Source organism: Molossus molossus, unplaced genomic scaffold (genome assembly GCF_014108415.1).
Source record: "Molossus molossus isolate mMolMol1 unplaced genomic scaffold, mMolMol1.p scaffold_m16_p_10, whole genome shotgun sequence".
Lineage (NCBI taxonomy): Eukaryota > Metazoa > Chordata > Mammalia > Chiroptera > Molossidae > Molossus > Molossus molossus.
Genome location: NW_023425345.1, coordinates 79,487,289 through 79,502,293, shown reverse-complemented (window position 1 = coordinate 79,502,293; position 15,005 = coordinate 79,487,289).

The window sequence follows — 15,005 nt, the reverse complement described above, 5'->3', positions numbered from 1 at the left end:
GGATCCAGCCCTGCCTGCATCTTGTCCATATGACACAGTAAACATCTCCTCTTGTAACAAGCCAATTAGAATTGAATTTGATGTCATTTGCAGCCAAAGGTTGCTGACATTTGCTATTTGTTTTTTTCTTTCTATTATCTTTTGTCTTCTAATTTGATTTCACTTTAAATTAGATGTTGCACTTGGTGGGCTCTGACCTGATTCTGGTTCATAGCTACTTTCTTTTTGGCTTACACAGAAAAACCTACAGAACATATTTTCCCTTTAATATGAATTAGTTGCGAACATTTAAAAATTGAAAAAAGCCCAGCTGGTGTGGCTCAGTGGTTGAGCGTCGACCCATGTACCAAGAGGTTGCCAGTTTGATTCCCAGTCAGGGTACATGCCCAGGTTGTGGGCCAAATCCCCAGTAAGGGGCATGCAGGAGGTGGCCAATCACTGTTCTCTCTCATCAATGTTTCTATCTCTCTTTCCCTCTCCCTTCCTTTTTCTCTAAAATCAATGAAGAAAAAAAATTAGCCCTGGCCGGTTTGGCTCAGCGGTTGGAGCGTCGACCTGCAGTCTTGAGAGACCCGGGTTCGGTTCCCGCTAAGGGCATGTACCTCGGTTGCAGTTTATCCCCGGCCCTGGTTGGTTGTGTGGGTGGCGACCACTCGATGTGTTCCTTTCACGTCGATGTTTCTCTCTCTCTCTCTGTTCCTCTCTCTCCCTCCCACTCTACCTGAACGAAAAGTGGGAAGTTGTCCTCAGGTGAGGATAAAAAAAAGTCTATTAAAAAAATTAAACCCTGGCCAGTTTTGCTCAGTGGTGAGAGCATTGCCCTGAGGACCAACAAGTGACAGGTTTGATTCTGCTCAAGGGCACGTACCTCTGTTGCAATTTGTCCTGGCCCTGGTTGGGGTCGTGTGGGAGGCAGCCACTTGACGTGAAAGTGTCCCTTTCACGTCGATGTTTTTCTCTCTTTCTTCCTCCTACTCTATCTGAACATAAATGGAAAAATGTCCTCAGGTGAGGATCGATATAAATTTTTAAAAATTGACAATAATTTCCATAAATATGCTCATTTGTCAACACTGGGCCTGCAATTCTAATTGGCTGGAACTAAACAGCAACTGTGATATTGAGGTGAGTTACATCGGTTCTAGTTTTCCAGTGTTCATACCTCTAGTGCCGTCCACTGGGCACATGCCCCTTGTTTATTTTCCTGTCTGGTCACTCTGGGCTTTCGAGTTTATGATCCTTATCTACAGCATGGTAGGTAATGGGAGTAAAGATAAAGAAGGAACCAAGGTTTGTTTCTATGTAGAATAAGAAAGCAGTGACCCCTATAGAACATCTCTGCTACTTTGACTCATCTCTATTTGTCTTTCTCAGAGTATCCAGGGAATAGCCATTCCTACAAAGAGTACTTAATTTAAAAAATAATTGGAAAATTAAGAATTACTCTTTCAAAACCTGTGAAATGGAAAGGCAGTTAATGTAAGAAGGCTTACAGTTATTTTCTTCTGCTTAATTTGATATATTATATACATAAAAACCCATCTCATAATTAAATGTTACTTTAATGAATGTGCTAATGGTGACATAAAGCTTTTTAAATTTAAAAACATCTAAAAATATCACTCCACTCTTATCTCCAACACATTCTACTTTATATAAATCCAGTGTGACTGAATCTAAATGACAGTCAGAGACACACTTTAGTTCTTTGTAAGAGGCTGCACTAACAAGCAAATGTAATTGCAAGATGCTATCAGCCCTTCCAAGCAAGAGAATGAAATCAGCCCCAAGCTGGTGACCCGTGTGGGAGGATTGGTTGCCCTCTCTAAGTCAAAAGGGACGGGGATATTTTCTAAGAGAGTATGAATTCTGTCCCAGTAAAGAGCAGGCACCCTGGGTCCTGGTGGATTACAACAGGCGGTTGTAAGGAACAGAGTTAGATGAGAGCTTTCTTTTTTCAAAATAAAAATCTTTCACACGTAAACCTTTGTTTTGGTATGATATTGGCATTTGAACAGCATGTACATCTAGCATGTATCTTTAATATATACACTCTAACAAGCCCCTGGAAAATCCAGGCATGAGATTAGATGGGGGAGGGCACAGACACAAGCCCAGGGAGTATCAGGGAAAAGATTGGGTGGTCTGAAAGCTTGCTCTTTCCTGAACCCGCGGAAATATATGGAAGCTAGACAAAGAACCCAGCCCTTGCCCTCCTGGGAGCACATCCATGCCCTTCCTTCTCTCAGGCATGTACGTTTGCCTTCTCTTCTCCTAAACTCTCAGGGTTTCCATGAGACTTGCAACCAGGGGAGCAGCAAGCAGTGGCAGAGGGCTCTCCTTCTGCCTCTGTAACTTCCTTTCCGGAGTCCACACAGCTGCTACCTCGCCTCTCGCTCTCTGTCTCTCTGAGAGTGTTCTGTAGCTTCTCACGCTAATAAATCTTGCCACTACTGCTTAAAACTCCTCCTGCATGAATGTCCCTGAAATTCTTTTCCCATGACACTGCTGAAGAACCTATTTCCTCTGGTAACAATTATTTTTAAGAAACTGCAGACATGGGAGAAGCTCTGAAAACAGAGTAAAAGTTATTCTTTTGTAAGGAAAATCTGTATGTATGAAGGAAATTTACATTAGAAGGGGAGCCTATGCCAGGAAGAGAGCTATTACTAGAAATAACCTTTTTACTGAGAGACTTATTTGCGTGGTACCATAATCTTTGTTTACCAAACATTTTTCTTTTTCACCTTTCTCTGATTTACCTTCCCCCATTTGAATCCTCAGACCCCAATCCCTTTCCTTGGCTCTGGATGGTATATAAGCCTCAATCATCTGGCTATCTTTTGAGTCTCATATCTTCATGGGGCTTCCTTATGTGCATACAAATTAAATTTTTTCTTCTGTTAATCTGTTTGTATTACAGATGGTTCTCAGTCAAGAACTCAGAAGGGTAGAGGGAAATTAATGTTCCTCCCCTACAAAGCCTTAACTTCCTGGAAAGAAAACAGTAAAGTTATATTGATGTAGGCAACCCTAGTTCTTTTTTGTTTGTTTGTTTTTTATTTTTTGCTACGTGCCCCTAGCAGGAACCGAACCTAGGACTCTCTGGTCCGCGGGTCGATGCTCGAACTGCTGAGCCAAACCAGCCAGGGCCAATCCTAGTTCTTTTGTAAAACCTTTCTAGGCTCACAATGGAGCTGCTCCTGCCTGGGGTGCCACGTCAGCAAACAATACTTTAGATAACTCTCCTGTTCCTATAAAAGCTCTGCTTGACCAGAAATGCATATATTCAGTCAGCCAGTCCCCAAATGCCAAGCCAGCTCTGGGCTCTATACTTATTTCCTTGTTCCCTATTCATTTTCTCTTCCTTGTTTTGTTTTGTTTTTTTCCCTCCATAAAAGCTTGCCATTTTCTCCCTTGCCAAAGTGTTCTCTGAAGGGAGACTGTCCACTTAAAGCATTAAATAAAAGCTGTTCGTATCATCTAAATCGTTTTCTTTCATCATGTTTTCACAGTTCTTCTTTTGGCAGTAAAATTATGTGGTTACATGTAATCTTATTTTTCAGGGATAAATAAAGATATCTGGAGTGAAATCCTGGTGCCGTGGAATAATCTAGGCCTTTGGAGATGTTGAGTTCTAGGTATCGTCCTTGGAAAATTACTACATTTCCTCACATTTTTGAGAATTGAGATTAACTGTGCCAAAATGACAACTATTTATTTCAGGTAATTCTTCTCCGGGAAGATAGAAATGTAAACTAATGCAACATTTTACTTTTGCTTCAGGAAATGCTGGCAAACTAGCTTTTCTGGGCAAAGATTTGCTCATTCCGGCCCACATTCTGTCAGAACAGCAGATTACTCATCTGGGCAAACAACTCACTTATCAAAAAACTTTGCTATCAAGACTCCCTTTAACTTTCATCTTGCCCTGTTCTCAGCTATTATGTCACAAACTTTGCCCAATCGTAGTCAGTTTCCTGCCCCGAAAGACCACACTAAAGCGTTTAATCTCAGACTCCAAACCCTACAAACACCCTTCCCAACCCCCCCCCCTTTTTTTTTTTTTTTTGACTGTCAAATGGTCTTCCACGGAAACTTTCCTTTGTAGCTCTTAACTAGCCGGGCATTCCACAGCACCGTGCTGACGTCATCTCTGACGTCATGAGGGTGGCGGCCACCGCACTGCAGCCGGAGACCGGGCAGTCCCAGGGTCTCCAGAGAGTTCTCTAGCTAAAGATCGGTGCCGCATCTGGCGGGCAGTGCTGGCAGTCTCATCAGAAGTGGAGTTTCCACTGTGCTGAATGTTTTTTTGCTGCCTTCTGCCTGTGGGGGTTCGCGGCGGAGGCAGGAGGCACTCGCTCGGTCTGGGCCCGTCTGTTCCGAATGGTCGGTTTCGCAGCAACCCTCAGCCCCTTCGGATCACAGGTTGCTCTGGCGATGTCATCACCAACCTGTGCAGCAGACAGGCCCAGGGGGCCGATCTTGGGGGCCAGGGCAGACGCGGCGCCGACTTCCCCACCGGTGCACCCCTTTGATCTCGTTGGGGTCGAACTTCGGCTGCATAGTGGAGGCGGCTGGTGTCGGATGAACCCGGATTCGGGGCGACAGAAGAAAGTTGCTCCTCCTCCGAGGCAAAACGCCTTCCCTACCCTTTTAGGGTAATAAGGCGTCAAAGTGTAAACAAGTCTACTGAGCTTAGTCTTGCTTGATCAACAGGATTTTATGGAGGTCTGTCTTGGGAGTCAACAGCATACGTCTTTAAAATGGGAATGGTGCCCTGCCTGAAGCTCAGTGGTTAGAGCATCGGCCCAAGGACGGAAGGGTCTCGGGTTCGAGTACTGGTCAGGGGCACATACCTGGGTTGCAGGTCTGATCTCTGGCCCTGATTAGGGTCATGCAGGAGGCTACCAATGGATGTGTCCCTCTCACACCAGTATTTTTCTCTCTTTCTACCTCCCTCTTTTCCATTCTATCTAAAAATCGATGGAAAAATATCCTTCGATAAAGATTAACCAAAAACAAAAGAAGGGGGGCAGTGGTGCCCTGGCCAGTGTGGCTCGGTTGGTTAGGCATCCTCCCTTGCATTGAAAGATTGTTGGTTCGATTCCAGTCAGGACACATGCCCAGGTTGCAGGCTTGATCCCTGGTAGGGGGTGTGCAGGAGGCAGCCCATCGATGTTTCACTTTCACATCAGTGTTGCTCGCTCCTTCTTCTTCTCCCTTCCTCTCGTTCTAAAAATCAATAACTTTTTTTTTTTTTTCAAAAATGGGGACTGGTAAAAAAAAGGGGGGGGGCTTAATGGTAATAAATACCTTCCAATTTGGTTAGAATTGAGATTAGAATATATACATATAAAATACTGAACATAGTGTCTGGCCTAAAGCAGGGAATCCTTAAATGGGGTCATTAGTATATAAAAGTTTCATTAAGATTACAGTATATTCTGCTCAGCAGCCTAAAACCAGAAAAGATGACTTTTTCAAAATATCAGAATTATGCCCGGCCAGTGCAGCTCAGTGGTTGAGCATTGACCCGTGCACTAGGAGGTCACCAGTCAATTCCTGATCAGGGCACATGCCCAGGTTGTAGGCGAAATCCCCAGTGGGGGGGGCATGCAGGAGGTGGCCAGTCAATGTTCTCTCTCATCGATGTTCTATCTCTCTCTCCCTCTCCTTTCCTCTCTCTCTAAAATCAATAAAGAAAAAAATAAAAATGAAAAAAAAATTATGGTTCTAAAAATCTCTTTGGTACAGTTAAAAAATTTAAGAATATAAGATAGTAATAAAAGGAGGGTAGAGTCTTGAGAGATTACATGTGAACATATGAATGTCCTTAAAAACACGTTTTTACATTTGCCAAATTAAAACAATAATAACGTATAAGGCATGCACTAAATTAAGAGAGCAACACTTGTATTTGTACATTTTAAATACAATTAAATTGTAATTTCTAATTACCATTTCCAGCTATCTAGAAGAAAAAACAGATTTTCTTTCTCACTTTCAAGGAGGACATCTTCACTTTACTTGGTTAGATATAGTATGCTATCCAGAGTTAGCCCAACTCAAAGTTAAGGACACAGTCCTTCAGATTGCCAAGTCAGTCCAAGAGTTCAGACACCAAATGTAAGTTTGTGGGGTTTCCCAAAATTACCATCAGTTTCGATAATTCACTAGAACAACTTACAGAACTCAGGAAAAGGCTCTACTTAAGATTATAGTTTTATCATAGCCAAAGGATACAAGTTAAACCCAGTCCAACGAAAAGATGCATAGAGCATAGAATCTGTGGTTGGGAGGTCACCAAATGTGAAGCTTCTGTGTCCCCAGGGATGTGAAATCCTTCTGGCATGTAATGTGGCAATGTGTGTATAAAGTATTGACAACCCAGGAAGCTTACCTGAGCTTCAGTTTCCAGAACTTTTATTAAAACTTCATTCTGTTGGCATCCTTGATTAAATCATTGTCCATGTGGTTGAACTCACTGTCCACCCCCAACCTCTTCCCAGAGGTCAGGCTGATGACACATGGCTCAAAGCCTCAATTTTCTAATCATATGGTTGATTTTTTGGTGTGGCCAGCCCCCATCTTAAGTCATCTTGCTACCATCAATTATCTAGGGGCTCACTATGAGTCACCTCATTACCATAGAATATTAGATGTAGTCTGAGGGACCCACCATGAATAACAAAGATGCTCTTATCACTTGAAAAGTTCCACAGTTTTCGAGGTTATCTCCCAGGAGCAAGTACAAAGTCCAGATCATTCTTTGGGTATAGTTAATTCTTCACTATTTATATGCATAATAATAATATTGAGAAATTATTGAGCATCTACGATGTGGCAAGCACTTTTTTATTATCTCTTACTTTTCACTAGAATGGCTATGATAAAGTGTTGTAAATTGCACTTTTTATAAATATGTTTTGTTTTTTTAAATTTGATTTCAGAGAGAGGAAGGAAGAGGGAGAGAGAGCTAGAAACATTGATTAGAGAGAAACATCTATCAGCTGCCTCCTACATACCACCTACTGGAATTGAGCCCAAAACCCAGACATATACCCTGATGGGAATCGATTCTGTGACCTCTTGCCATATGGGACAATGTTCAACCAACTGAGCCACACCAGTTGGGCATAAATCACATTTTAATGGGTAAGAAACTGATCGCTTTACCCAAGACTATAATCTAGTACATAGCTAACCTAAAATTAGAATCCTGATCTAGCTGGCTTTGAAGATTGCAGCCTTTTTGCTATCTCTAGCCTCTTTTTACTGTCAACAAATATAAATAAATACCCTGTTTCATCATGATCCCCATTCCAACACCTCTTATGTCTGGTCATCCATCCAAATAGTCAATCTTTATGGCTTTTTTTGTTGCTGTTTGTATGTTCATAAAGTAAAAATACCTGTCACACTCTTTAGATAAGAATTTGGTGACAACATAATATACTCTGTTGATTTTTGCAGGTAAGGAAAAGCATAATTGTAAAATTTAAGGGATACGTTATTTTAGTGTTCTCTGATTGTAAGGAACAAAAAGCACTTCTGGATAAGCAGTGTAAAAAAGAAATTTCTTGGAAGGATATGAGGTAATTCATAGATGAAGCCAAGGAGCCAAGTATTAAAATTCCCTGGGCAGAGGGCCATTGATCTAGGTCCCTAAATCTTGACAGCCATGGAAAGGAGAAAGAGTAATTCCCCATAGAAAAATTCATTGCTACTATTGTAAGAAGAGGGATGTATGCTTACAAGAAGAAAACAGAGAGTTCCACACCAAGGACATTGGTGACAAGGGAGTGCATATATACAAATAAGCATAAGAGAAACATTAGTCATAATCTCCATGGAAGGTTTTTTGGTTTTTTTTTTTAAAAAAAAAAAAGCCTTCAATTTTATGTACACAGAATAAATTGAGTGAAGGTGTCGCAATATTAGGTTAGAGGTAGTAGAGAAATTTACTTGAAGCAATGAAGTTCTGAATCATTAAAATATACCAATAACTTGAACTGGTTTATCGGATTTTTTCACTGTGCTTTAATAGTGTTAGCAGTCCTAGTACCAAAAAGGCGACACCACTACACCCCCTTAAATACAATCTACAAAGCAGGTGCTTGCTGTGGACCACGCAGCTTGACGATATAGCTCCCTCGTTCCCATTTCCACCAAGACTGTCATGCTAGGTGGTGAATTTATCGCAAAAATGCCCCAATTTCCACCCAGCCCTATGGTCACCCAGTTTGAGATGTGACGCTCCAGTTTCTTCCATGAAGACCTGAAGTCTATTTCCCAGCCTGGTGTCTCGCATTGGCCAGGAGAATGTGACATGAGGAAAATAATTCCAGTTGTGAGCCTTGGTCTCCAGTGGCCGTATACTTCAGCTGGCTTTCTTGGATCCCTGCCACCACGTGAGAACAAGTCTCATTGGCCCGCTAAAGTGAAGTGAGAAAAACTCGGAGGTGAACAGAGCTGTCCCTGCTGAGGCCATCCCAGAACAGCCAGGCGCTCGCTGGTCTTCAAGCTGGCTGCGGAAGCAGGAGCAGGACAGACAGACGAGCTGAGACCAGTCCAGAGCTGCAGCACGCCGCCAACCCATGGGCTCATAAGGAAAAATAAATGTTTATTGTTTTATGTTCCTCTGAAGTGTTGTGTGTGCTCTGTATACAGCATTATTGTGGCCACGGGTAACTGATTTGCCCTCCTACTATATAACAGCCCCCGAGAGGAAGAACTCAGAGGTCCGCTCTGGTTCTTCCAAGTGTCCTCTTGCCAATGTCCACAAATAAACAGGGAATGAGAACTGGATTATACCTTCTGACTACCCTGTTTTCGGGGAGCATTAAGAGGAATACAAGCAAACCAGAACAACTAAATTTTATGAAACCAACTTCCCTGTACAAACACATAACCACAGCCTAAATTTACTTGATCACCATCAACTTTTCACTTTGTGGCTTCCTCAACCCAGACACAATGTCCACTTAAAATAAAAATATTCACTCATGGCATCTTAAAGTATAGTGATAAGTGCATTTTAAAAAAGAGGTTTTTATTAAAAATCATTTGCTTATATGCTAACTATACAAATGTTTCTTTTCCAACCCAGACAACAATCCAAAAGTATCTCCTCAAGCTTGGAAATTATTTTTCTGAAATTAAACAAACAAACAAAACAAACATGCAAACAAACAAAAAAAAAAACCCCATCAAGTATGCAATTTAAAACTGGGGCTGAGAATTAACACTTTAGTTTTCTGGATGATATTTATTCATATATATTGCGTGTTGATGGTCATTAAGAACCGTGCAATATAACCATATACTTCTGTCTCTCACAGATCTTGAACTCAGCTCCTTTCTGAGATTCTTTCTGGAGCAGAAGCCACTCTGCACCTGTTTTTATGGCAGAATCAAATTGCATCCTCACTTACATATCTTTTCTGGTTTTATTTGCATTGACTGAAATCTCAACAGAGATTTTGAGTCCTATCCTTTCCTAAATCTCTCCCTACCTCCATCTTTTTCTTGAATCAGTCAAGATAGTTTTAGAAGCGTCACTCTTAAAATGATGAGTAAACAGTTTGCTCCAGTGCCTTTTCCCTGAGTGCTCCATGGAATGCTACTGTACTTCATGTTATAGCAACTTCTTATAACAGGTTAATAAACAATCATTTGAAGCAAGATTATATTCGTGATAGGCTGTAATGAATGGAGTCAATTTTCTGAATACAGACAGATAACATTTTTCTCTTTAAATGCTATGATAGCAAGCTTTTTAATTACGAACTTTTCATTGTGGTTCAGCAGTCTTCTCGAATAATTATTTTCTACCAATTTCATGGAATAGCATTCCCCAAGGACTGACCATGTTAACCCCCATTTGCTAGAGAGCTGTTTTGTTTTGTTCACTTCCGTGTCTCAGAGAAGGGACTGGGATGCAATATATTCCCTGGGCTCCAAAGCAGTGGTGAAACTGAGTGGCTCCTCCAGGCGGGGAGTGAAGGTAAGAGGCCAGTGTGCTGCAACTGAACGCAGAAGAGCATGAAAAGAGAACAGAGGAGACTCCCAAGAACAAATTGATAATTTATCTTTTTTTTTAATCCTCACCCGAGTATATTTTTCCACTTATCTTCAGACAGAGTGGGAGGGAGGCAGGGAGGGAAGGGGTGAGAGAAACATCAACATGAGAGAGACACATCGACTGGTTGCCTCCTGCATAACCCTGACCAGGGCCAGGGACCAAACCGCAATTGAGATATGTGCCCTTAACTACAATTGAACCCGTGACTCTTTGGCACGAAGGTTGACACTCTAACCATTGAGCAAAACCACCCAGGGTGATAATTTGTCTTTTAAGGTGTAAATATTCCTCATGGATACCTACATGGAGATTTGAGATTTAAAAGGGCAATAATAATGAAAAGGAGATGTTTAGATTTTGTGTTTATAAGGAGTTCTCAGATTGAGAAGGTCTTGCCTTGACTTGAGACAGTTGATGTCTAAAGGACTAAACTTATAGAGTAGTGAAGATGTTTTCCAAGAAGGCCTAAAAGAGAAGAAGAACAGAGATGATGATATCCAGGCTGAAAGAAATTGGAGTCATGGGAACAGCTGGAAAGCTGGACCTACAGGTATAGACTGGAAGGGAGACAAAGACAAACATGACTGTCACCAGGGCCTGGCCTAGGGCATGTTGGCAAACACGGTCAGTGTATGGGTGAGTTACAGAGGCAGAGAAGTCAGTTGAGGATATACCTGCAGCCCTATTTAGTTAGGATCAAGGTTTCTATTGAAATCTAAATGCAGGCTAATAAGTCATTACCTGAGCCTAGAGTAGGAATTAGAAGTTAAATGGAGTATCCAAAAATCCTGTAACTGTACTTGCAAAGTAAAAGAGGACAGATATATAGTATATGAAATGATTTATTTATGTGTCAAGAGACATGGCACTAATCATGTGCCTGTGGCATTGCATACCCTTTGGGTGTAGTTCCCTCCCTTATAAAATGAAAAGGTTGCAAAAACTCACCCCTTAGATTTCAGCTTTCATATTTGAAGAATCTGACACTAACACAAAATCCTGGTTGCATTTAATCGGTAGACCTGTTTCTCAATGGAAGAGGGGGGCTATTTTGCTGCCCCTGTCCACCCGGAGGGATATTTGGCAATATCTGGAGAAACTTTTGGTTGTCACAACTCAGGAAATACTACTAGAACATAGTGCGTACAGGCCAGGGATATTGCTAAATATTCCACAGTGAACAGGGCAACCCCCTGCCCCCAAGTAAAGAGTTACCTAGCCCACAATGTCAATAGCATTGAGGTTCAGAAATTACTATTGGTCAAAATTCCTTTGCATTCAGTTCTTATTTACTGGCTATTCAGCTCTAGCTTTTCTAAGTAGAAATATTGGCGCAACCATTCAATTAGCAAGGATAGACATAAGTGGGGATCAGAGATTTCTGAAAGAAGAAAGCTTACCTTTGAAAATATCCACTAATGAGGTATGGATGCCATGACCATATTTTTCATAGAATAGCAATGTTAGGTAGCTGTGTCCTTAATTCTCTAACAAAGTCTTGGTCAGCAACGGGAGCAGATTTGGGGAGCAAGGAGGTATGGGTTCCAGTATGTTTATTCTTGTTCTGTCATTAACCAGTTGTAACTGGAGTAAGTCACCCAGTCACTGAGCACTGTTAGCCAGTAATGCAGAGTTAATACCTTTTATATTCCATTAGGGTTGCAATAAAAATCAAATGAAAGGAGCTCTGAAAGTGATTTGAGGAAGCTGAGTACTAGAACTATATAGAAAGTGGTTCGTGCTTATGTTTGACATCATTTAAAGTATTTTCTGTAGCTAAATCTTGCTATGTATCAAATTGAGCTATACAAAAGCCTGAATTCCACTTTGGGAGAAAACATATTAGATAATATACAGACAAAAACAAAACAAAACAAAAAGCAAGTAAATTTCTATTCACCGGGGTTGATAATTTGGGGAATGTATCAGTTATCTATTATCATAATAAGTCTTCATAATAAATAATGACACAGTCTAGGTGTCATACAGCATTAAACATTTATTGCTCAAGTGTCTAGGATCAGCTGGGGTTTAGCCAGGTAGCTCTGTTTTGGCTTAGCTCACTCGTGTATCTGGAGGTTGGCTAGTTATCAACTCATCTAGAACACCTTGACTGGGCAATAGCTCTGCTCCACTCCTGTGTAGACTAGGCTTGAGCATATTCTCATGTTGTTGAGTGAGAGCAAGCTTCTGCTTACATCGTCTGCTAACATCCCACTGGCCAAAGCAAGTCATGTGTCTGGGCTCCGAGTAAAAGAGTGGACACACCATTTCAACTACATTTAGTGGGTGCAAAAATATATGGCAAAGGATGTGGATACAAGGAGTGGTCAAGATTTGGGTCAATGATGCAATCTGTTTCAGGAAACAAACATGGTCACTGGGCAAGAGGAGTCACATCCATACCTGGCGGGGATGATCATGCGTCCCCCTGATTTTCTGGACTTTGAGTTGGATGAAATGACTGAATGTAACTCTGAGCTGACTTCCTTGAAGAGGCAATGAGTTTGTTTAACCTGTAAGAAGAAGGATATTCACATATGTTTAGTGGTTAGAAAGATGGACTGGGGAAAAGACAGCTAACGGTGCATCAAAGTTTGTGCTTCCTTTTCTCCTAAATCTACATGAGGTTATATGATTCATTCTTCCCAGTGGAATATAGGCAGAAGGAGTTGTGTCATTTTCTGGATATGGTGGTTAGGAAGGAAGTGTGCATTCCCTGGTCTTCCTTCTCCCTCTCCTCAGCTGGAGGCGAAGCTCTTTAAGGCTCTAGGAGGTGGTAGAGTCACAAGATGGATAGATACTGAGTCCATGAGGAAAATCACTCATCAAACATCAGTAACAGCAGGAGACCGGCACATGAGTTTGAAATTAATGATTGTGTTAAGCCACCAAAACTTTTAGACTCATTTGTCACATCAGCTGGCATTATCCTAATACGACATAATTTTAATATAACACTGCTATTGATTTAAAATTGTTTAACAAAAATTAAAACTGGTCTTTCTTAGAAGTTTTAATAAAGCTTTTCACCTAACCTTGAGAATTTAAATGTTTAATATATTCTCACCAAGTGAGCATCTAGTCTATTTGAGTATTTCCAGTGATGGTAAGTTCACTAACTTCTGAAGTAACCATTTCTCTTTGAGAAAATTTTGTTTACTGTAAAAGCTTTCCTTAGTATGAGTTGCATATCACTATATGTCTACCCATTTGTCCATTCTCCACTTGCCAAGTGTAAGCTTATTCCCTCTTCTGAAGGGCAGATCTTTTATTATTCCAAGATAGCTATACATTCTACTTCCAAACTATAGTGTCATTTCTTCTCAATTCAATCATGGTTTTAAAAAAATAAATTAAACTTTAAACTGTCTTTGAGAAACCCAGCAGCAGTAATTACATATCAAAGCTTCAATATTCTTTGTAGATTGTGATAGCCACTAGTTATACTAACACTATGACAAGTTTACTTTTATTGTGCAGTTGAGAAATCTAATACATTTTAAAATATCTAATTTATAGAATGAAAGTCACAGAACAAGCTGGTGCAAAAATAAACATTTGGGATTTTTAAGAGTTCCAAACCTAGTAGTAAAAAGAGACCACAAAATATACAGTTTTACAAATATACAGATTTTACTAAGTTGAGATTTGATAACTTTTTGAGGTTTTAGTTCCAACATTTTGACATAAAGATTTGTATTAACTAAGTCAACTAGAAGAATTTTTATGTAATTTCTAAGAAATTCTATTTTTTGAAGTTCTATAACACCAACATCTTGTATCCATTATTTTTATTTATACTTTCCTCTGACTCGAGTATTGGTTCAATTATGCAACGCTTCCAAGAGGAAAGCTTCATACTGAAAACTTCTGACCTTTTTGTTCATTTTTACTAACGAATCAAACCTTCAGGATCTTTTTCCCTTTCCGAAAAGGCTAGAACATGGTAGACGGCGACCTCTTCTGGTTCTCAGATAATATAGCTGAAGTCATCGACAATTGTGGCAATCGGGGGCCGCTTCTTTTTGATGCATGGGGGGAAATTACCAGCATAAATTGAGAAGTAAGTGGTTAAGAAAGATAACAGATATCTGCTGGTTTAATGCAGTTTTCGGTTCTATGTTTAATAATTTCTTTAGTTCAAGAATGTGGCTTTTTACCACCTCCATCTGTGTCTTATTTTCTGAGAATAAAAAGCATAGTCGCTAGAGAGAAGTAAAACATATATTTCAGATTTCAAAAACAATGCTTGAAAGATCTTTACTTATTACAAAGGGAAAAGAATCTTGATGTTAAAAAAAAAAGTATCAAACACTGCCGAAGTGATACTAGTACAAAAGAGAAGGTGTCGTCATCAGCACTTCCTTCCTCCTACTTTCCAGGTTAATTTACCATGAAAAAATTATTTTTGTATGTAGATTACCTGGTTTGGGATTTTAGTCTTAGTTTGGGGGCGGGGTGGAAGTTAAGCGTGCATTGGCTTTTAGAGTAAGGGGGGGTAAATACTGTCCTCCCACACCCTAAAGAACTTAATACTCAAGAAGATTGCCGGCTGGTGGTGTCCGAGGGAGGACTTCAGTTCTTTCTCCCAGAAGTGTCGGTGCTGACATTAATTTTCAAACAGACGGGGAAAAGAACAGAAAGCGCTAGAATGAGGTATCCCAAATCTAGGTTTTTACATCTTAGTGCAGAACACAACTCGGTTTTTAGACTTGCCTTCACTTTCAGTGGAAAGCTATCCCACAAGTATTGGTAAAATCAAATTCTTTCTTCATATTAGGTCAACTCTTTAAACATATTACATCAAAAATATCTGAATTAAAAGGATTCCTAATTCTCTTCTTATAGGCCATTCAGCATTAGACATTTAACACAAGACAAAGCCAAAAACATGGTTTGATTTAACCTGTGAAAA